This window comes from Tupaia chinensis, unplaced genomic scaffold, assembly GCF_000334495.1.
Source record: "Tupaia chinensis unplaced genomic scaffold, TupChi_1.0 Scaffold139218_1, whole genome shotgun sequence".
Classification (NCBI taxonomy): Eukaryota; Metazoa; Chordata; class Mammalia; order Scandentia; family Tupaiidae; genus Tupaia; species Tupaia belangeri.
Window position 1 is genome coordinate 1,820,172 of NW_006199107.1, and position 23,379 is coordinate 1,843,550.

General features: G+C 35.4%; 1 protein-coding gene across 13 annotated transcripts in view; it reads right to left on the minus strand.

Moving 5' to 3' along the window:
* The window catches only part of ZBTB20 (zinc finger and BTB domain containing 20), an 885,897-nt gene that overhangs the window by 817,441 nt on the left and 45,077 nt on the right, over positions 1-23,379 (minus strand). The window contains exon 1 of one of the 13 annotated variants that reach the window (XM_027765665.1): positions 9,725-9,898. The exons of the other annotated variants lie outside the window; for them this stretch is intronic. The gene's annotated coding sequence lies outside the window, so the exon portion shown is untranslated. Of the gene's footprint in view, positions 1-9,724; positions 9,899-23,379 lie in introns of those variants that run through there. 13 annotated transcript variants of the gene reach the window in all.

The window sequence follows — 23,379 nt, forward strand, 5'->3', positions numbered from 1 at the left end:
CAAGTTATTTCCAGAAAGTCTACACACAGAGAAGTATTCCAACTAAGAAATACTTAGTTGGAATATTTATTAATTTATATAAATATAAGTTTCTGTGTTTTTCAATTTGTGTGTTTTGCTTTCACTTAGTTTTTTTTTATTATCCATTCCGTCAACTAGAGTAGTAACAATAAATATCATTAATATTTGTATACTACTTAACTATTCATAAAGAAAATTCATATTTATTTAACCCTCATAGTAACCATTGTGACGCAGATAGGATCACATTTATTATTGCCTTTCTACAAATAAGAAAACAAGTTTAAAGGATGTACAAACACAAAAAATGGGTGTGAATGCTAGATGTGGGGTGTGTGAAGGAGTCAGGCCTGGACATTTGCAGAAGGGATACAGAGGCAGAGAACTGACGGGATGGGGAGGTGTGGTGTTATCTGTTGAAGATATTTTGATCAACTGGACTGGGAAGAAATGTTCACATATTGAAATGTTCACTTTATAAGCTAAATAATGTGATTGAATGTATAAAAATATTTTTTTTTAAAAAGAAAACCAAGTTTAAAAAATGAAAGCAACCTGCTCAATCATTGATTTGCTGGTGTTTAAGGTGATATGTGGACTGAAACCCTCAGACGTAAGTTCCACACAATAATGTGTGAAACTTACACCTTAGCACTCGTTTTTAAGTGTTATGAATAATACTGAAAATAGCATGAAAGAATCTCTAGATTCTAAGTAGTCTCGTACTATTTCAACTAGGTTTATCTTGATATTTAAATTATTGCATTTCATTTGTTTTATGATTAAATGATACAAATAAGGCTGAGCTTAATTAACCAAAACCAAACAAGTCTGTCTCTGACAAGTGCATATGCCCTATAGCAAAAAAAAAAAAAACAGCTAAAAACAAACAAAACATTGAAATACTTATCCATTATAATACTATTGCACGTACTGCATGTTCTGTACATGTGCAATCCAATCCCTTACAAGAAAAGTCCCTTTGCCTCAGGTTCCCCTTCTAAGACATGAGATATCAAATAGTACTTTCAAAGACTAGTATTTTAATTTTCAGGGATGGTAGCACTTTGAAAATTATGAAACCAAACATAAACTAGAGAAACAATAACGTATGTCCACTCCTACAAAAACAAAATCATCTGCAGATCAGGTAGTCTTTATGTTTAAGAAACAGACCTAGAAAGATTATGTTGTTTACCCTAAATAATAGCAAATTTAGAAACTAGAATTAGAAATTATGTACCTTATTCCTCAGGGTAATCCAGTAGTTCAGTGATTAAGCACTGTGTGGAACGAGCTGGATCCCATCTGGTTGATAACAGTTCAAATCTTTGCCCTAGCAGCTTGAAAAACACACAGGGCATGTATGTGTATATGCATGCCCCACATCCTGATGGGATAGAAAAATGAAGAGAAAAAAGCATTGCGGTATGGCCACACCCCACTGGAGGGTACTTTTCTCTCTCACTATCTCTTGTAGATACATACATCTTCCGGCAATTAAAAATAATACATATACATATACTCTTAAACAGGCAGTGCACTTTTTTCACAATCAAAAAAGGAAAAAGACCATTTTAATGTGAAAGAAAGTAACATATAAAAAGATATTTGGAAAGAAAGTGGTATCAAAAAGTATTTTCCAAAGATAAAGGCTCTAAAATTATTTAAAACTTAGGAAAAAAAAAAGTGTTATAAACTAGCCAGACATGATCACTCAATCAGACCATAAACATTTGAGTACCTTTGTGCTGAATGCCATAGAAGGTTCTAGAGGCAGAAAGATGAATAAGACACAGACACGATCCTCAAGCCTCAAAGTTCAAGTGGACGATATGCTTAACAACAACGGCAATACAATGTGAGAAGTGATATTACCAATGTATGCATATAAAAGTTGCTGGGAGAATATAAACGAAGGAGTACTTTGCTGAAATGATTGAGCTGAGCTTTTTTGAGTGGTAAGAACTAGATGAGTATTTCCGACAATCCCACCTTTCCCATCCCTAATTCTAAATTAAATATGTCATTGTGCCGAGAATTTTTAATATACACTGGTATGAGAAAAGGGGTAAAGTGCACACTTTCTGACTTTTCCTTCGGTAATAAGAATTGCCAAACATGCTGAAACATAGTATAGAATTTTTGTACAACTATTCTAACCTCAGAGCTTGCCAAACTTTTGCAAATGTCCTGTTCTTTCCTTTTCACTGGTTCATGCATCAGTTACTCTCACAGCAACAGGGACACAAGGTGGCACTGTCGTGCTGACATTCATTTCAGGGCCCTTTCTAAATGGACAAATTTGAAAGAGGCAAAAGGGCCTATTGTGATAACTGAAGCCAGAGTTTTAATACTGGCCTTCTCTTAGGTCTCCTAGCACTAAAAACAGCCTCGGGAGGAGCAAATCATTTTGCACTTTATGAATATCATATCGTGCCTGCATAGAAGAGAGCTTACTCTTGGACTGCTTCTCTAAAATGTCATGTGTGTGTTCATAGAAATATCTAGAGTAATACATGCAGTTCTGCCAGTAGAAAGCCAGAAGTGAGTCGTTTGCCATGTGCAAGGCCATGGACACGGAACACCTCTCCATCTAGTGGAGAGTGAGGAAGAGTGGAGTCATAGTAACCACAGCAGTTTGCGCAATTAAAATCAGCCCCTTTATCAGACCACCCATAGACAATGTGTGCTCTCTTGAGCCACATAAACTTCCTTTATTCTTTATTCCTTATCCTTACCAATTGGACTTCTCTCCATATGATAATGACTTACAGTTAGGAAATGCAAGCAGAATTATCGAGATACATAGCTATTTAAAATAAAATCACACTTTAAGATGAACGGAAATCTAAAAACAAAGCTAGTCCCCACCGTTTATAGGCAAGGAAACTGAGGAACAGAGATTATGATTTGCTTAGTCACACAGTAAAAACTAGAAACCAGGCCTCTTGATTTAACTACATTAAATCCTTTTTGGCATTAATTAATACCCCCTGACTCCCAAGGAAGTGCTTTTTGTATTACACTGCAGGGTTTCTCTCATAATAGGAAAATCATCCTTTCTAAAACTTTTATTCATATATTTTCATGCTAAGTTAATATGATTGAAACTATTGTGCACATCTTCATATTTATAAGTATATTCAGAATGAGTTATAAGTACATGATTGGAAAATACTAATGAATTACTCATATTCAGCATTTCGAAGGCACAGCAGTAAGTGGGCAGGGAATGGGGTAGAAGGTGCTGGTCAAAACTGCTATACAAAAAATGGTTTCAGAAAGCCATTGTAGAAATAAAATCTGAATCCTTTCATGCTGCTGTAAAGTTTATTGTTTTGTACTTTGTTTTACATATTATAAAAATTACTTGACGTTATTTTAAAAGAGGAAATACACACATAAACTTACTCAGTTGATCACCATTTTAATTCAGCTTCTGATGCTGTTTGAGGTCACATTATGGGAATGGTTTCCTGGGAGGGTTTCTTATTAAAACAAATGAAATCTGTCCACCAACTATGAAAACCTGCTCACAACTCCAAACCTGAGGATTAAGGGGAAAAGGCATGAAGGAAACCTGGCGGTGGATGTAATAGAAATGTGAGATTTTTTTTTTTTTTCCTTTATAAACTTCTTTTGGTATAAGTAAAATCTGTTTGGGGGTGGAGAGTACATTTACAAAAATCTGCTAGTGCTGTGCAGATAGGTCAAATGGCTTTTACTGAGGTTGGAGGAGAAAGCCTTTATCTTACACTATACTTACACATTTAGAAGTTTTAAAAGCACCCACCCTGTTCACCATTAGCTTTATTTATACTATCTCAACTTATTTCCACTTGTTTCTTAGTCACCTCTACTTATTTTTTCTCTCCAGAAATGGAAATAAAGATTATTGCTGATCCGAGGAACAAGAAAAAGTAAGAACTATTCCAGTTTTTTGTTTTTGTTTTTGTTTTTTGTCCTACCAGAAGCAAAGGTAATGACCAAGAAGATGGAGACATTAGTATATATTTGTAAAACCAGAGTATACTTATTGGACCAAGAAGAATTTTAGTATGTCCAGTTTTTAAAAAGGAAGAAAAACAAAAAGCATTATAAAGTCACCCTTGCCACAATATTTGCCTAGTTCCTATCTAAACAATAAAAGAGAAAAACATTTTCTCACTGTTTATGTCTTAGTGTCTAAATAAGGTGCTTTTATTTGTTTAAACTGATAGCCATATCATTCTCATACATACATCAAACCAAACAAGTAATACAGCCTAGAATATGTCTGTGATTTATAGATAGAAAGAAAATAGCTTTCTGCTAGTAGCTTTTACAGTAGATCTTAGCCAAAAGAGCAAGAAATGATTGTTAGTAGCTTTTTACTAAGTTTTAAGTTGGTTCCTGAACAAACTACAACATTCCTTTCATTTTCTCAGTTAAATTTCACTTACAAGAGAGAAGCTCATACTATAGAAGAAATTTGTAACAACAAATCACAGTTTGGTTACAACAGTAATTCACAGAAGATTTTTTTGAAAGAAAAAATAAAAATAGCAAATATCCTAGCTTTAGTAAAAAACAAAAAATCTGAAGCTTTCTAAATATTTGAATTAAAATAAAATTGAAATTTTATTTTTTAAAAGTTTAGGTTAAGAATATTTCTAAGAACAAAATAATATTACTGTGTATGGTAATACTGGCATTTCACATTTTTTATTTCAATTTATTGGGAAATTTTAAAATTTCCCAAATCTCCAAATTCCATTAATATTTTTATTTATTGAATGCAATTCCTTAAATTGATAATTTAATAGACAAATTTCAAATAAATTCTTAACATTTTAAATATTCAAGACATACTCTGAACATTAAACCATCCTATCTCCAAACATAGAAATATTCAGTGCCAAAATTAGTTCTAATGTCAAGAAGGTAAACATATTATGATATTATTACTACCCTTTCCATCAGAGTTCCAAAGGTAAGACTGAATATTCATAACTAATAATAATATATTCAGTTTCCATTTGGGAACTATTACAGACAGGTCAATGAAAAAATGGAAGTCCTTGCTACTCGTCTCAGTATTCTCACTTGAAAGTAAGTAGCTTACTTTCCTACATTAAAACAGTTGCATACAGGTTGTACTGGTTAACTGCACTACAAAACACCAGGGCTGCAGTTTCAGCTGAGTGTCAAAAGATTCCAGAAAGGCAAGTTCCATGTCCTCAAGCTGATTACTTTCAAGTGAACTGTAGAATCACCAAAAGGCTTGATCCTGGAGTAGAAGAGAGGTTATGAAGCCAAAGTCGAGCATAATTTTTCCATAGTTTAGTGCAGAAATAGCATGCCACGTATTCATTATTATAGCTTCACAGCTAGAGTGGCAGAAAAGCCCTTTTTCCCCCTTATAAGCCCTTGAATACTGTTTCCAACATCTGTTGTAGTGGTTACTACATACATGATAGTAATAATGGAAGGCATTATTTCTTCTCACAGTCTCAGGAGCTTGCCTTTGCTGAAATTAGAAGAGAGCGCAAGGATATTTTTGTTGCATTAAACATAATTGCCACCAACGTTATTTGATAATTAAATATATAATATCTATGTATGGGAAAACCTATGATTCAGGCATTCTCTAGAATTTCTAGGATATGGATATTGCCTTTGGGTCTTTGGTAAAGAAAGAAAAGAACCGTGGCTATAGTTCCTGGAGATTTTGCAAATGTTACAAATTACTTAAGAAATGCACAAACTTGAAACAGGTTTTGAAAAATTTAAAGTTTCAAGTTTTGAAAACTCCTGCAATTTCTATATGACTTGGAGGTCTGGAGCAAGGTATCAAAGAGTCAGTACTGACTCCAGTAGCATTGCAAATAATCTCTAGTACTTATTTTGAATAAGATAACCAAAATGGCTTACCAATATGAAAAAAAGCTTTTAAAAGAGCTTGGGTTTTAATTTAGTAATAACCTTTGCAGGCACCACACTAGCACTGTACCAACTGTTAGTGTTTATTATCCTTATGTAGGGCAAACTGTTCCTATATAAGCAATACCTACTGTTCTATAATTGAATTGTAATAGTTAAATAATGTACAAATAAATATATTTTTATTTTCTCTTCAGTGCTTTGTGACTTTGCATGTTAACTGATATTCTCACCACTTAAGGAAGTTAGAGTGAGCATACTATTTTACTTTTGTAGATGTCCAATAAAGAATATTTTCTACTAAAAATGTAGTTTATTAAAATATATTCTTCAAGTGGCCTCCAAGATAAGTCAGCTCTATAGTCCATTAACAACATTTAGACTGAAGAGGCCACACTTGGGGCTGAAGAAGGCTGGAACTAGCAGCATTCAAAGAATGTCAACACCAGTTCTTTCTTTGCCAGAAAGGATCCCTGGTTAGCAATATCAGCCAGATGCTGCTTCCATGCACCTTGCCAGCCCTTGGGGCAACACGTTTGCTCGGGGCCTGAATCTGGCTTCCTATGTGGCAGCATGACCAGCTACTACTCAGGGTTGGGCAAGTCCATGAACACATCCCCTGATAATTTCTATATTTATAGAAAGCCAGAACATGTGTAGATAATCACACAATTGGATATTTATGTAGTGCCAGATTTTATGAATACGGGAATTTGTTAATTAGCACAAGGACTAATCATTAAAATTCAAAAATAGATAAATAAACAGGAATGCCATTTATTTGTTAACATTTCAGTGGGAAAGTATGCAGCTGCTATCCTTTTGATGAATATATACTGCTGGGGGAAAAAATGTGAAAAAGGAAAAGTGTTTGCAATTTTTGAAATCCTAGTGAGTAAAATCCAGGAAAACATTATATAGTCTTCATATTAAAAATAATCATAGTGATTCTTCCTTTAAGTTAAAAAAATTAAAAGTTTAAATTGGCATGTGCCTAGCATCTGAATTATACTGTCTGGCATTCCACTATTTTGGTCCTTTTCATAGAGCCAAAGCGGATTTTCATCAGATAGGAGTTAAAAAGCATACACATGTCACTCAATACCAAATTGTTTTAGCTACAGGGCATGGCAAAGCATGAAATAACTGCTTTAGAGCACTTCCTCATGTGGGTGTGTTAGATAACTGTCTGCTCCAACATTAAAATGAAACACACTGTGACCTGACCAAGACTTCGGAGATCTAAACAGACAGATTTCATGTGCTGATAGGAAGAGCCCACCATAACCACCAGCAAGGCTGGTTAATGAATTTTTCTGGCACTCTATAGCCCTCCTGTGACGCAAGCCTTTCAGCTTTCCAAATCCCTATACAGCAGAGTACACTGGTTTTAAGTTCACTTATGCATATTTTACAATGTCCTGCTGTATTTAGATTGTGACAGTAACTCCCAGAAACAGCCAAAATTATTTTTCATCCTAAAAATATTTTAGATCTGCTAAAGGCAAAGAATTACAATGTAAAGGAAAACACATACACATTCTAAAAATTAAACCAATCATACAAATGACTAAATTTTTACTTGATTTTATTCTTTACAGAAAGTTAAAAGACATTTTCGTTTTCCCTTGAACATCTCTCCATTTTTAGTTTGCTTGTGATTACCATAAATGTACTTAATATAAAAAATTTAAAATATCCTATCTGTAAAAATCTGTGATTTCTTTATTTGTACATGTATGAGGCTATACAAATAAATGCTCATATATATATATATATATATGCATATATTTCTACACATATATGTGTACAGAAAAAGAGAACAATTGGTCAAGAAATGTATAAAAGATTTATTCTGAAAAGAGTAGCATTTTAGGTAGTCCTCATAAAACTAACATAGAAATGACAGGTGCAGGAATCATGACACTTTTGACATGCTAGTTTGAAATAAATTTTGGGGTCAGAGCTGGACATGGAAAACATATTCAAAACACCATTTACTGTGTGCCATATTGACATACACTTTCAAAAAATTTCCCCCAAAGTTCCCTTTAGACGGTTGGAGGAAAAAAAAAATCTCTGACAGGACCTGACTGGGAGTACTTACTATTTGTACTACTCTTGGTCAAAGCTAGCCTTTCCAGTTTAAAAGACAGTTTAGTCAAGATAAGCAAATTAAAAGTCTTCGAATAAATTTTTAAAAAGAAGAGGTTAAAAAAAAGACTTTTAGCAGCAAAAGTTCACCACCCTCCTCGAATAATGGATTTTTAATAAACATTTTACTAGGTCTGAACCTTGAGAATGTGTCTGGGAATCTGCTCTAGCGTCCCAGGTGGGTTAAGGATATTGCTTTATGGACTTCTTTGTGTTGTCAGAGAGGCCTAATGGAATTAAGAAAAAAAAAAAAAAAAAAAGGAAGAAAGAAAGAAAGAGAGAGAGAAAAAGTCTGCCACTTCTATTAAATAAATAATTTATTACCCAGAAAAAGGTGATTGTTATTATCAAATATTTTTACAGATCAGCATCCATTTTCTAGCACTGCTCATGTATATTCAAACAAAATCTGTGTATCATACCCTCTCACTTAATTTTTATCAAGTCAATAGCAGTTTTACTTTTGAATAAATTCAAATAAAACTGTATTAAGAAGTCTATTTCAAATGGACCTAATTTAACTACTCCTTTGAATTTCGAGGAACACTGTTCTGGGAATACTCTTCAACAATGTCAGCTAGTTTGAAATGTAACTTTTCCCACCACAATAAATAAATAAATAAATAAATAAAAGAGAAGTACCTCAAAACTATGTATGAAATAACAAACACATTATTTGCAGTCCCCGAAATGTTAAACGAATACTTACAGTGGTTGTGCAAGATGGCCTGATACACTTCATAGCTTCCACTTTGTAAAAAGATGGCCAGTCCCCCTCTCCTCCCTCCCAAGCATAAATAAACAGTAACATACTAAAAGGAAACTGTCCTAGGATAAAAACTGCTTGTTAAGAAAGTTTGCATTCTTACTAACCACGGTGATATCCCTATAAATGTAAGAGGCCATCTGCAAAATAAAAGTTAGAAAGCAGAGTACCTTATTTCTTTCAAAATATAGCCCCCAGACGCAGTATTTTTATGCATGTGATGATAAAAAATAATTCCTTGATTCATACCCACCCTCAGCAACTATCCCTCACCTTATGTCCAATGTCATCAAATAAATATGCTGGCAAAATGCATTCAACCTGCTTCAAAGATTTGAACTGTAAATATGGACTTTAAACTTCAATGTAAAACAAAGAACAAGAGTCTCACTTTATTAATACCCACGCTGGCAGAGCAGCTAAAACTCATTGGCAAATAACTAACAAAACCCAGTTAGCAATAAATAGGACAACATGATATATAGACAGACAGATGGAATTGCATAAACAGACAAGAAAAGCAAAGAGACAAACATACGGAAGGGTCTGTTTTAAAAGAGTGAAGATTCTGATTTATTTGGTACTTTAGTGAGAAAGATAGGTTTGTTTATAATTATTTTTAAAGTAATAAAACTGAATCATAAGGGCACCCCCTTGCAGAAGTAGGAAGAAAATTACTAGAGGGTAGGCCTCCTATACATGTTCCAAATTTTAAGCTAGCATTAGCTCTGTCAAACTTAAATCTGGAATTCAAAATTCAAGGAAGAAAGAATAACAACACTGGGGGCTAAAGGAGATGATACACAGAGGGGGGAATGAAGCAGCAGGATTTTTTTTTATGAAAGTTGTCTGCCCTACCTTCTTCCCCAGCGCTGAGTTTCTCTTCTCATAATCGGTGTCTCCCTGGAAGTACAGTGTGAGTGGTAATGACTGCCTGCCTCCCTAATGAGTCCATTTTCCTGCTCTTGATGTTGTGTATATACACACACTGCAACCTACCTTACAAACCACAGAGACGGGAAGAGAGAGAGAGAGAGCAAGAGAGAGGGAGGGAGAGGGGGGGCAGTGAGGGAGAGAGAGACAGAGACAGAGCCTGCGAGTGAGAGAGAGAAAAGAGAGGAGAGAGAGAAAGAAAAACAGAAAGAAACAGAGAGAGAAAGGCACAGACAAAGCCCTCCTACCAGACAGCAGACAGCCCTCCTTCCCCTATCCAGCAAAATGCAAGTCGTCTAATGCAGCAACAGGTTCAGTATTGCCAGACTAACAGAGTAAAAAAGGTATATTCTCTATATCATTACTGCTTGCAAATAAACAGTTTAAGAGCAGCTGGCTCCACCTTCTTTATTTATGCTCCATTATGAGGAATGTATTGTTTCAGTTCTGGCACAGAGTACATGTAATTACCATAAATACATTTTTTGCATATTAGCAGGAAATAGTGAAATGCATAGCTGATTTATGCAATATTTTAAATTTATTTTTTTTAATGTGAGAAGAATGTCAACAAATCTGCTCTGACAAAAGCCTGGTAATGATTTTAAAGTCAGAGCAATCTTACAGGAGGCTCTGTAAGAAACAGACTCCATACAATAGGAAAACTGATCTCAGACAACTGCAAAGAAATCACTGCTCAGTAAATAAATCAAGACCATATACAGAATTGCAGACAAAAAAAACAGAATTAAGTTTAATTAAGTAACTAATAGACTAGTACTGTAGAAGGAGGCAGACTGGCTTATTTGAAGCATCTAGCTATACAAACATCACAATGCAATGTACTCTGTGTGAACAGGTGCAATGCATATAGTACATAGTGTTGCAACGACAGAAATAAATCCCATAAGGAGCTACCACCACACACAGGACACAATTTCATAGAAAATGGGGCTGAAACTACAGCAGGTACTCCCTTGATCTTTTAAGAGAAGGAAAAAAAAATAACAATGGTAATAAATAAACCTTCATTAAAGAAGGTTTTTCTTTGTCTGATACCTCTAATCCAATATTTTTTCACGTGCTAGCTACAATATAAGATTGTTATTACACTTCTTAACCAATCGCATGTTCTCCACCCCTTCCCCCACTCCCAGGTTCCTCTTCCCCCATAAATTACCTCTTCTCAGCTATAGAATTACAAACATCAGAAAACAAAACTAGTTTCAAACCACTCTCCTTGTCCCCCGATTTTTTAAAACTGGACTCTGCTTGATGAGTCGTAACTCCCAACTTCCTTACTATATTTCTATACATTTTGGCTATGGGGAATTGTGATCGGACTTAATTAGAAAGGAGGTAAAATTTTCTGAAGAAAATCTCCAATGTTTTAAAAATTTGAGCTCATCTGACTTATTCAAATCCTGCATTTGACCACCAATAATACTAAATATATTAATTGTGAAATCATCCTTTATATGTGGTTTAGTGCTTCATAATTAGAATGTGTACCTTTTATAGGTAAAACTGTCTTACTATATATACTTTAATTCCTCTGTTTAAAAAAACTGGCTTCAATTAACAAATAAATATTTCAATAGATAACATATTTCAACCACATCTTCACCTGATTCACAAAATCTTTTAGAATGTCAGGTAAATCTTGAGACAAGTTGAGAACACAGATAAAGATTATTTTTGCTATTTTAAGGGTAGATAATCTACAGCAAAGAAATTAGAAGAAAATGTATAACATACATTATATAAATTGTCCTAAGCAAATTCTAATAAGAAACCAAAAGTTCAGACCCTTCAGTCTCATTGTAAACCACCAATTATACTTCTTAGGTGCTGCAAAAGTATTTTACCCTCTCAAGGGTGGTTGCTTAAGAGAAGACACACACACACTAAAATTGACATAACAGACCCTACATCTGGCCACAAGTCTGGAGAAAAAACCTCCTAAAATACACTTAGTGTGCCCAAGACACCAGCATGCATTCTGCCCTTACTGCTCAGTCTGGCAGTTCTGTTTTTCTACTATTGCCCTATTGTTCCTCTAAAACGTTATTCAAATGTACTGAGAAAAATGCCAATTAGAAAAGCACCTAGGTCTCACAGTTTGATAAAATAATTCAAATTAGATATTTGTGGGTATTGACTTTTTAAAATAAGGTTCCAGGTATTTTATTTTGTTTGGTTTTAATACAAGAACAAGAGGGCAGTATTTGATTTCTACCAGCCAGAATCCAAAGGAATGTGAAGGACCAAGAAGGCTCTTCACCTTTCTAAAGAACAGCTAGTTAGCTGCATTTAAAAGAGAAAAACAAATATTTTGGTGTAGTGAAAAATGCACAACTTCTCAATACTTTTTCCACAGCTGTGCACTTTACTAGATTCCAAGCATAATATGTAGTACATGGCTAGTACTTTTTGGAACTCAAGATAACATTCTCCCTTGCTAAGAATGGAGATAAAAAAGACTAGTCATAGTACAACATGAAACAATAATTCTAATTCACTGTCAGACTGTGGAAATTATAAAACTTCTATCAATAAATTAATTTTTTTCCTGTGTTGATATGTTATGGGGCAATTTTGGTCCTTTAGAAAGATCCTAAAGTAGGAATTTTTAGTCTTAATTTGTTGTATAGATTCAGTGCAGTCCCAGTCAAAATCCCAACAAGTTATTTTCTGGATATTGGCAAAGTGATTCTAAAGTCTATATGGAAAGGCATAGGGCCTGGAATAACTAACACAAGATCAAAGAACAAAGTTGAAGATCAAACACTAATCAGAGCTCAGGATTTACCATAAAGCTATAATAATCCAAATAGTGTGGTACTGGCAAAAGAACAAACAAATAGATTAATGACCCCCTAACCCAAATAGACCCAGTAAAGTAAACTGACCTTTGACAGAAAAAGAAATACAATGCTTTCGATGAATTGTGCTGGAATACCTGGAAATTCACATGAGGGAAAAAAAAAAAAAAATTCTAGGCCCAGATCTTACACTCTTCACAAAAATTGAAATTGATTTTTTAAAATGGATCACAGACATAAATGTTACATGCAAAACTCTAAAACTCCTAGAAGAAAACATGTAAGAGTACATCTAGATAACCTTGGATTTTGCAATGACTTTTAAAGATATAAACCAAGGGCACAATCCATGAAAGAAAGAATTGATAAACTGGATTTTACTGAAATAATGCCAAGAGAATGAAAAGTCACATCACAGACTGGGAGAAAATATTTGTGAAAAACATATCTCTTTGTTTTCCTTAATTTCCAAAGGACATGACGGCTCACCAGAGACAGATAGAGAGGGAGAAAGTACTCCCTAATGGGATAAGGTTATGCCACCACCCCTTCTCTTCCATTTATCCATCCTTAATTTTAGGCGCCTATACATACATATCTGCCATGTTTGTCAAGCTACCAGGGCCAGGATTCAAACCACAGTCAGTTATGTGGGATCCAGTTCCCTTTACTAAGGCATAGAGCTGGGCCATGAAAGACATATGATAATATGCAAAGAATTCTTAAAATTCAGTAACAAGAAAGCACAAAAGGACCAGCAGTTGGCGTAATGGCTATGTTGCTGGACTCCCATTAGTCAACCGCAGTTTGAGTTCCTCACCCGGTGGTTTAAATTCAAGCGCACCCAAGATCCCAAGAGGAGAATGGAGGAGAAGGGATCGTGGTGTGGCCATCTCCCCTTAGGATGATTTCTCACTTTCTGTCTCTCTGTCTGTCTCTGTCTTACTGGTGAGCACATGTGCCCTATAGCAAAAACAAAATAAAACAAAACAAAAAAAACTATAAAAGAAAACACTTAACCTGTTTTAAATGGGCCAAAAGGGGCCCAACATTGGTGCAGCAGTACAGTATAACACTGTGCAAGGCAATTCCACATGGAAAGGTTACTGGTTCTAGGCCACAGACCTCCCTGTGTACTCAGGGCATATACTTGCCCATGATACAGGGCTGGCTGAAGGTTATGGATGGAATGCTGTGTCAGTACCATTTGGGGGATGTACTCTCTCAGAAATAATAAACTTTTTCAAAAAATAGACATATACTTGAACAGACACATCACTAACGAAGACATACAGATGGCAAATTAAGCACATGAAAACATGCTCTACTTCATGTAATTGGGAAATGCAAATTTAAACAATAAGATACCACTATGTAATTATTAGAATCACCAAAATCCAGAACAATGACAATACCAAATGCTGGGAAGGAAATGGAACAACAGGGAATGTCATTGACCGCTGGGAAAATAGAGAAAGTTCAGCCACTTTGGAAGACAGCTTAGCAGCTCCTTGCAATACCAAGCAGACTCTCACCATATGACCCAGCAATCACACCTTTGGCAATTTATGCTATGCAAAGGGGTTGAAATTTATATCCACACAACAACCTACACACAGATACTTATAGCAGCTTTATTCATAATTGCCACAACTAGAAAGCAACTAAGATGTTTTTCAGTTGAGAAATGGATAAACTGTGGTATATATCCAGACAATGAAATATTATTTAGTGTTAAAAAGAATATGAGCTAGCAAACCATGGGAAGAAAAAGGAAATCTGAATGCATATTAGTAAGTGAAAGAAGCCTATCTGAAAAGGTTGCCCTCTGTATGTTTTCAATTATATGATTTTCCAGAAAAAGCAAAACTGGAGATAGTGAAAAAGTGGTTGCAAAGGGTTGAGGAGGAGATGATGAACAAGGTGGATACAGAAAAATTTCAGGGCAGTGAAAATACTCTGTATGATACAATAATGGTAGATACATATCATTATAGATTTGTCAAACCCAATGAATATATAGCATGAAGAGCAAACCGTAACATCAACTATAGACACATAAACTGATGTGCCAGTGTAGATTCATCATGCATAACAAATATACCACTCTGGTGAGGGATGTTAATAATGGAGAAGCTATGCATTTGAGGGGGAGGGAGTAAGTGAGAACTCTCAGTACCTTCCCCTCAAATTTTCTGTGAACCTCTAAAAAACCAAAGTGTTTAGGGCTCAGCAGGTGGTATGGTGGTGAAGGTGCTAGCCTCCCACATGGCTGCCACAGTTCAAGCCCAGCACCCAATGGCTTTAAAAACAAGCCAAACAACAGGACATGCATGCCCAGAATCCTGAGAGAAGACAGAAGGACAAGGGATTGTGGCGGGTCATCCTCTCCGGGGAATGATTTCTCACTTTCCATCTCTCTCTCTTTTGGCCTCTCTCTAGCAAGGTCATGTGCCCTATGGCAAAAAAAAAAAAAAAAAGAAAGAAAGAAAGAAAAGAGAAATGTATTAAATTAAAAAAATAAATTTGTTCTGGTCCCAGAATTACTACATTTTTGCATATCCTAGGCAACTCATGTAACCACCTTCAGCCTCAGTTTCTTCATTGTATTTTTTAAAAATGCTAAACTTAAAAGTTAGGAATTGAACTGAATGATATAATAATTATGGTAGTTGGGGCTAGGTGATGGCATAGCTGTTAAGACGCTGGACTCCCACATGGCTGACTGTCCTTCAAGTCCCGGAATCAGAGGCTTGAAACTCACACCAGGCAGTGTGCATGCATGCCCCAAAGGAGGAGAAGGGATGACAGCCTGGCCTTCCCCCCAGGGGATCTTCTGCCATCTCTCTGTCTCTCTTTATCTCTCCAGTGAGCACATACGCCCATAGCAAAATAAATAAATAAATAAAACTCTAAAAAAAATTGTGGTAGTCAAAGCTTACTTAAGTGCTTACCATATGCCAGAAACTGTTTTAAGCACTTTTTATATATTAACTCATTAAATCCTAATAATGAGCCTATAAAATAAAACAGGAATTATTTTTATTCTCGTTTTGAAGAAACAGAGAGGGTAAGTTTCTTGCCTGAGCTCACACAGCATGGCAATAATGGGATATGAACTCAACCTTTCTGGTTTAGAGTTAATATGCTTAACCCCAAACCATATTGTCTCTCAATACCTAATGATAGCTAAGACCCCATACAGCCATAAGGGTCTAATCCAACCCATGCTGAAAAATCCTCACCATATCTTGTTCTCTAATACAGCACAGTACAAATTTGCTCGTCAACACCTAGCACTCTCAATACAATTGGCTTAAGGGTATAGCAACTCTAAAATACATATGCTATCGCATATTCTTAAAAGCTGCTTAGTTTAAGCATCAAATATATAATAGTAATGCAAATAATTTTAAGAAATAAAATAATAAATAAAACACAATAAAACATTTCCTACTTCCTATAGCCTGAGAAATGAATAAAAAAAAGCAAGAAGTCAATTATAAATATTTTCTAAGAGACACTGAATAATACTATCATGATTTTATACAGCTGGTTTTAATTTTGAATTATTTAGAGCTATATTCTGAACACTTTGATACTAATGACATATTCTGGAAGAAAGAATTTGCCCTTGTTCTGATCTTTGTGCATTAACTAAACATGTATTGCATACCACTGCATGCCATATACCACACTTGGGGGTGAAAAGTGAGGATAAAAGTGTAATGAAGTTCCTGTCTTTGAAGACTTCACAAGACACAGTCATGTAAACAACATCAGCAGTGCAAGCAAATAAGCTTGCCACGACATAAAGTGAGATTCCATATAATGAATGCCTTACACTTGTGCTCCCTCCCCACTTAAAACACTAAAAATAAAATCCAACAAAGAAACTATAAATCTCTAAATTCAAAATCAGGCCTTTTAAAGAGGTAGATGTGTGTGCATGTGTGGGTCAGGAAAGGTACTGAGGTTAGAATTAGAAAGAGTTTATTCCCTAACAGTGTAGTTTATAGATCCATTGAGTACATTTGATTGATTTTCCCCAAGGTGCCTAGTAAACTGTCATCTATAAATACACAGTACATGTACTTAAATGATTGTGGAAATTAGCGGTACATAATGTCCTGTAGCATAAAATTTCATTATTTTTAGAGTCACAGTATACCTTGTTCAGAGTTGTTGTGTTGACAAAAGGAATAGTTCCAAAAAAAAATTTTTTTTTTTTTGGTTATTTGAAAAGGAAAGAAAGCTCATTTTGAAACCATTTAAGCATTTCCCAAGGATACTTTTTCTGAGTCCTTCCCCAGGTATAATTAGTATTTTTATAATGTGTGAGGCTGAACAGGAAAAATGTTGGGATATTTTAAGATTGCTCACACAAACATTCCCAAAAGAAAACTTTACTGCAATGGAGGAGAAAAATATGAGCCACATAAATAACAGGCAGAACAAGGGCTTTAGAAGTCTTAGCATCTCTCTCTCTAAAAACAAAAACAAAAACAAAGACAAAGAAAGAAAGAGTCTTAGCACATGAGTGGAAAAGCAATGTCTGTAATTACTGAGTCAAAATGAGTAAGTGCTATACCAAACAGATGACTTTGTCATGGAGGCCACCATCACACAGTCAATTCTATGTGGCCTAGTTATAATAGATACTAATGTACGAGGCTGCTGCTGCAAGGCAGGCAAGGTTCTGTCCAAACTTTCAGAAAAGCTTGATATATTTTAGTCTTACTTAGGAGTTTAATGAGGAATAAAAAATTTTTTAAAATGAAGGCACTGCCTCACAAACACCATACAGTAGCCTTTGAAAACATGGCCATTTCCTAGAAAGACAAAACACTCCAGTGTTTCTAGTATAACCAGTGGCAATGTGAAAAAAGGCCAGTGAACAGTAAAAAGTCAAAAGTCTCTTTCCCATAGGATGGCTCATATACTTCTGTTAATCATTCTTTCACATAATGGAGGAATATGACCATGGGAGAAGATGCATGAAGATTAATGTCAGGATTCGTATGCCATTATTGTTGTTACTACCTCTATAAGCTGATCTTAAATGATATGATTTATCTTCAGAAATTTAGGGGAAAAACAAACTTTCATGGCACATTAATAAATGCTGAATCAATGGATTAAAAAGCATAAAAATGCCATTTGCATTTTTCCCTGGCTCAAGAAGAATGTATTAGACATCTATGCTACATGAACTCTTTCTGCACCCTGCTCCATCCTTTCTACTAAACAATCTAGGACAATGCTAACAACTATCTTTAAAGTTTTAGCACCTGCATAATTTATTCATATGTACAGTTTATATTTAATATACAAGGGGTAAAAAAAAAAAAACCTAGAGTGCATTCTATACTAAACAGAAAAGTCGCCTAGACAATATTAAAGAGGCATTCTAATTGCTACACAAGTTATTTGTCTAGCAAATTGGTGAGATTCTTCACTATCCTAAATGGTGAATAAATACTCAAAATCTCAATCATCTTCATAGCATTTCAACATACAAAGTTGATACTGTTAGTATGTTTTTCATTTCTTTTTTTTTTTTTTTGGAGAGATTTTCACTGCAGGGCGCGTGCGCTCGCCAGACAGAGAGAGAGAGACATAGAGACAGAAAGCGAGAAATCACCCCCCAGGGGGGATGGTCACGCCGCAATCCCTTCTCCATTCTCCTCTCGGGATCTTGGGCACCCACGCACACGCACCCGGCGTGAGTTTTAAGCCACTGGGTCCGGGACACGAACCACAGTCGACTACGTGGGAGTCCAGCGACATAGCCATTACGCTAACTGCTGGTTCCCCTGTTAGTATGTTTTTCAAAATAAAACTTTATCGCTCCTGTATGTGTCAGGAACTGTGCTTAAGTGCTACATATACTATCTCATTTAATACTCTCAACAGTATTACAAGAATTAGTTAATGTTTTCTTCTAAAAGGACAATAAAGTCCAAAGTCTTATGCCTAATAAGTATCAAATGTCAAGTTTAATCTCAATGAAAAATGGAATTTGTGAAGGATAGTAGGGACTTGATAAAATTACTCCAAGAGTTTTCTAGGATAATAAACTGGTGAGATTAGGGATACATTTTTTAAAAAGAAGAGTAATGATAGAAACCAGATTTGAAAGCATGTTTGTATGTTCCCTAGATAATTTCAATACTTGTTTTAAATATGTTTGAGGAAAAGAATACTGAGTATCTCAAAGCAAAATTTAAAGAAAGAATAATGGAGAAAAGCAGACTATAAAAAAAGAATTTCCAAGGCTAGCAGGTGGCATAGTGATTAAGGCACTGGACTCTCGCATGGCCTACTGCAGTTTGAGTCTCACATCTTGCAGCTTGAGACTCATACTGGGCACCTGTGTGTGTGTGTGTGTGTGTGTGTGTGTGTGTGTGTGTACCCCAAATCCCAAGGGGAAAATGGAAGAGAAGGAATTACAGTGTGGTCATTCCCCCTGGGTGTTAATTTCTCACTTTCTCTCTCTCTCTCTCTCTGGCAAGCACGATAGCAGAAATCTATTTAAAAAAAAAAAAAAAACTTTCAAAAGTGAGAAAAGAAACATACTATAATCCAGTTTGATTAAAGAGTTGGAAACAATAACAATCCATCCAGTAATTTTGAAGACAGTCACTAATACTAGAGTCAGCATGACAGCAGCTTGCTAAATCCTCTGAGGCAAGTGACCATTGGGATGATCCAAAATGAGTAGGAATAGTTATCTTTTATTTTTGTCTCATTAAGAAAGTTCACTTAAGGGGACCAGCAGTTAGCGTAACGGCTATGTCGCTGGACTCCTATGTAGTTGACCGTGGTTCGCGTCCAGGACCCGGTGGCTTAAAACTCACGCCGGGCGCGTGTGCGTGCGTGGCCAAGATCCCGAGAGGAGAATGGAGAAGGGATTGCGGCGTAGCCATCCCCCCTGGGGGGTGGTGATTTCTTGCTTTCTGTCTCTGTCTGTCTGGCGAGCGCATGCGCCCTATAGCAAAAACCTCTCCACCAAAAAAAAAAAAAAAAAAGTTCACTTAGGACCAGCAGATAGAATAATGGTTATGTCCACTGGACTCTCACATTACTGACTGCAATTTGAGTCATGCCAGACACGTGTGTGTGCGTGTCCAAAATCCCAAGAGGAGAATGGAGGAGAAGGGATTGCAACGTGACCATCCCTTCTTGGAGGGTGATTTCATACTTTCTGTCTCTCTGTCTCTGTTTTTGTATCTCTGGTGAATGCACACACCCTATAGCAAAAATCTCTCCAAAAAAAAAGTTCACTTAACCTGGTAAGTTAAAAGTTTACTGCCATAATCATTTTAAAAGTGTATAAGGTTATATGAGAACTCTATAAAATAATCTACATAAAAATCTCAATCTTCTTGATTTCTATTAATACATAAAAATTATTCAGTGTATATACATTCAGAATATATATCAGATATATTTTATAAGCTCTTTTGAAATAAAACTCTGGAATGAACTACATTGAATTATATTTCAATAATTATATTAGGTATTTCAAAATTATCATTTACTTAATTTTTGTTTATCAAATTATATATGAATTAAGAGTATTCTGTACAAAAAAAAATGCTACTTTAAACAGAGTATCTATAAATTTGGACTCATCACTAAATAAAATAAGATGTACCACACTATTTCAAACTGAAGACATTTTATAACTTAGATGTAAAAACTGGGGACAGCCAGGTGGCATGGTGGTTAAGGTGGCCAGATACAATATGTCAAACTGTGCAGTTCAAGTCCCAGCCCAGCCCAGCAGCTTGAAAAACTCACTGAGCACCTGTGTGTGTGTGTGTGTGTGTGTGTGTGTGTGCCCAAATTCCCAAGAGGAAGAAGAAGGGATTGTGGTCATCTCCCCAGGGGTGCTTTCTTACTTTCCCTCTCTCTCTGTCTCTGACTAGCGAGTGCACATGCCTTATGGCAAATTTTTTTACAGTAAAAACTGGTCATTCTACAACACAAATAATACTCCAAATATAATTTAAATCTATGTGAAATAAAAACATAAAGAAAGTGCCTCACTTGAGAAAGAAATACTTTTTATTAGTAATCAATAACAGAAGAACACTGCCCATAATAAAATCTTTAGTAATTAGGTAAATAGTTGTGGAAGAAATAAATCATTGTGGAGTTCCATTTAGAAAGCTAATGGTCTGGGACTCTAATATATGCTTCTTATGACATCATAACTGAGTTCTGAAACTGAAACTCTAAGCTATTATTATCAAATTCACATGGCTTTTGCTTAAAATAATTAAAATTAGCCCCCTTAATATCCCTCTACCAGTAAATGCATTTAGTTCAATATGCCACTTCAAGATTATTTTATGCTTTAGCAGTTTAATCAGATTTTAAAATAGGTGTTTACAATAAAATGAGAGATCTTACAGAATATTTTATAACATTAAGTATTACATAATTAATACTGAAGTTTTCCAGGTGCTACACTTTTACTATTACTATTATGGAAGTTACCTTATTAAGTATATATAAATAGATAACATATTATAAATTGGAGCAGTTTTAAGCAGTGGTGAGTGATAGTCAAAATATTTACAGTTGATATGGCATAAATACAGACCAATAAAAAATGTTACTTTAACTAATCAAAACAGATGCTGGCTGCAAATAAATATTACCAATGTGCACTCCCTGAATATCCACCCTAGCTTTAGGTAACAAACCGGAATTCTTCTTCTAAAACAAGTTAATAAAAATTGAAGCAAGATGTAGTTTTACCACTGAGTAAATTGAGCAATTGATTCCCCAATTTTTAAAAACTGTACCCTCCATCAGCAAAAATATTTTGAACTATACACATATCTTTGTTTGCTAGTTCTTAACTCTATTTCCATGAAAAATTTTAAATTCTTCCTAATTTTTTTAAGAGACTTTTTTTTACTCTAGGGTCATGCACTTGTCAAGAGACAGTGAGAAATCACCCCACCTCCCCGGACGGTGGGGGGGGAATGTTTGGCCCTGCTATCCCTTCTCTACTCTCCTCTTGGGATTTTGGGTACACACACAAAAGGCTTAAGTTGTAAGCCCAGTGTCCAGAACTTGCACTGTAGTAAGCCATGAGGGAACCCAGTGACATGACATGATCATTACGCCATCTGCTGGTCCCAAGATTCTTCCTAAAATTTTAAGGTTCTCTGTCTTTAATAACGTATTTCTACTACATTTTAAAGCTTTAAAAGGTATCCACATAAATGACATTCTGTAGCATTTGTGTGTACTTTTGATCTCAATTTATTCATAAAACAATTTGCCTATAAATGAGTACATCCCCTTCCATGCTCTGTTCTGCGGTGCAACTTGAAAACTACATTTCCCAGGGCCAGAAAGTGGTGTCGTGGTTAAGGTGCTGGACTCCCCACAAGGCAAACCACGGTTTGAGTCCCAGAACTGGTGATTTGCTTTCTCACTTTCCCTTTCTCTCTCTGTCTCTCTCTGGTCACATTTAAAAAGTAGTAATAATGATAATAAATAAAATTAAATAATTCTTTTTAAAAAATTAAAACTACATTTCCCAAGTTGCTTTGCCAAAATAGGAAGCAACAGCATAAGATCAAAGACAGTTTTTTCCCTTCCCCTTTTGGCACTGACAACCTTGGTAATGGTGGTCCAGCAGCCTCTGCAGCAGAGCCCTTGGGATTTGGCTCTCAGGACTGCTGACTGCAGCAATGGCACTGCAACTGTCCGGGCAGTCACTACTACTGCTGGTGACTGGAAGCTCTAGCAGGCTTGGCAAGTACAACAGCGAAGGTGGAACTGGGACTCCTGGGCTCTTACAGTGTCAGTAGGTAGGTGCCTGCTGGCTTCCTGCAAAGCAGTGGCAGTGATGATTCCAACAGCTACAACAGCAGGAGCAGCAGCAGCAGTGGCAGCAGCATAATGTTTGTAAACTTGGACAACGAAACTTTCCCTTCCTTTCTGCGGGTACTCTTTGATAAATAAAACTGCTACCTTCTTTTTTTCCACCAGACTTTACAACATTTCAATACCCAATTTTCTGGATTAAAGTCCCTTGGTTTTGAGTTATTTCTGTTTATCTGGCTACACACTAATACTCAGGTCCACACTCCAGGATATTACTTATAAAAATATAGTACTATAATATGTACATTAGAGAATACACAGTACTAGGCACTTTTAAAGAATAAGATAAAAAAGAAATAAACATTTAAAAATAAAATTTAGTTTTATTCATCAACAATTTTTGGTTTTACTATGGAACAATAAATCAAGTACTTGACTAAATATGTGTTGTTCTTGGTATCTTGGCTTTATATCACAGGTTGAAAAACAATTATTTGGAAATAAAATGTTTGAAACTTAGCTGTAATGGTTGTCATAAGGATTGTGGGTGATGGGAAGTCTCAAAATAAGAGATCCAAATGGAGGAAGAGTATCATTGGCTCTGCTTACTAAATCACAATAATCGTTCAGGTGCAACCACCAATTATGTAAAAGATTTTGTTGAAATGTGGCTAGTAAATTTCCATTTTCCCAGATGTCAATAATTCATTATTATACACTAAGAGATATATGCAGCATTTTATTTTTTAAACAAGGGAATTTTAAAACTTTTTAACAAAAGAATTAAAAAATTTACTTAAAGATTACATTTGGAAGATTTTAAAACAAGCAATAAATTTGTCCCAAGTTCTTAAAAATATGCAGATACATTTCTCATACAGCTTTTAATGTGTATGGAAA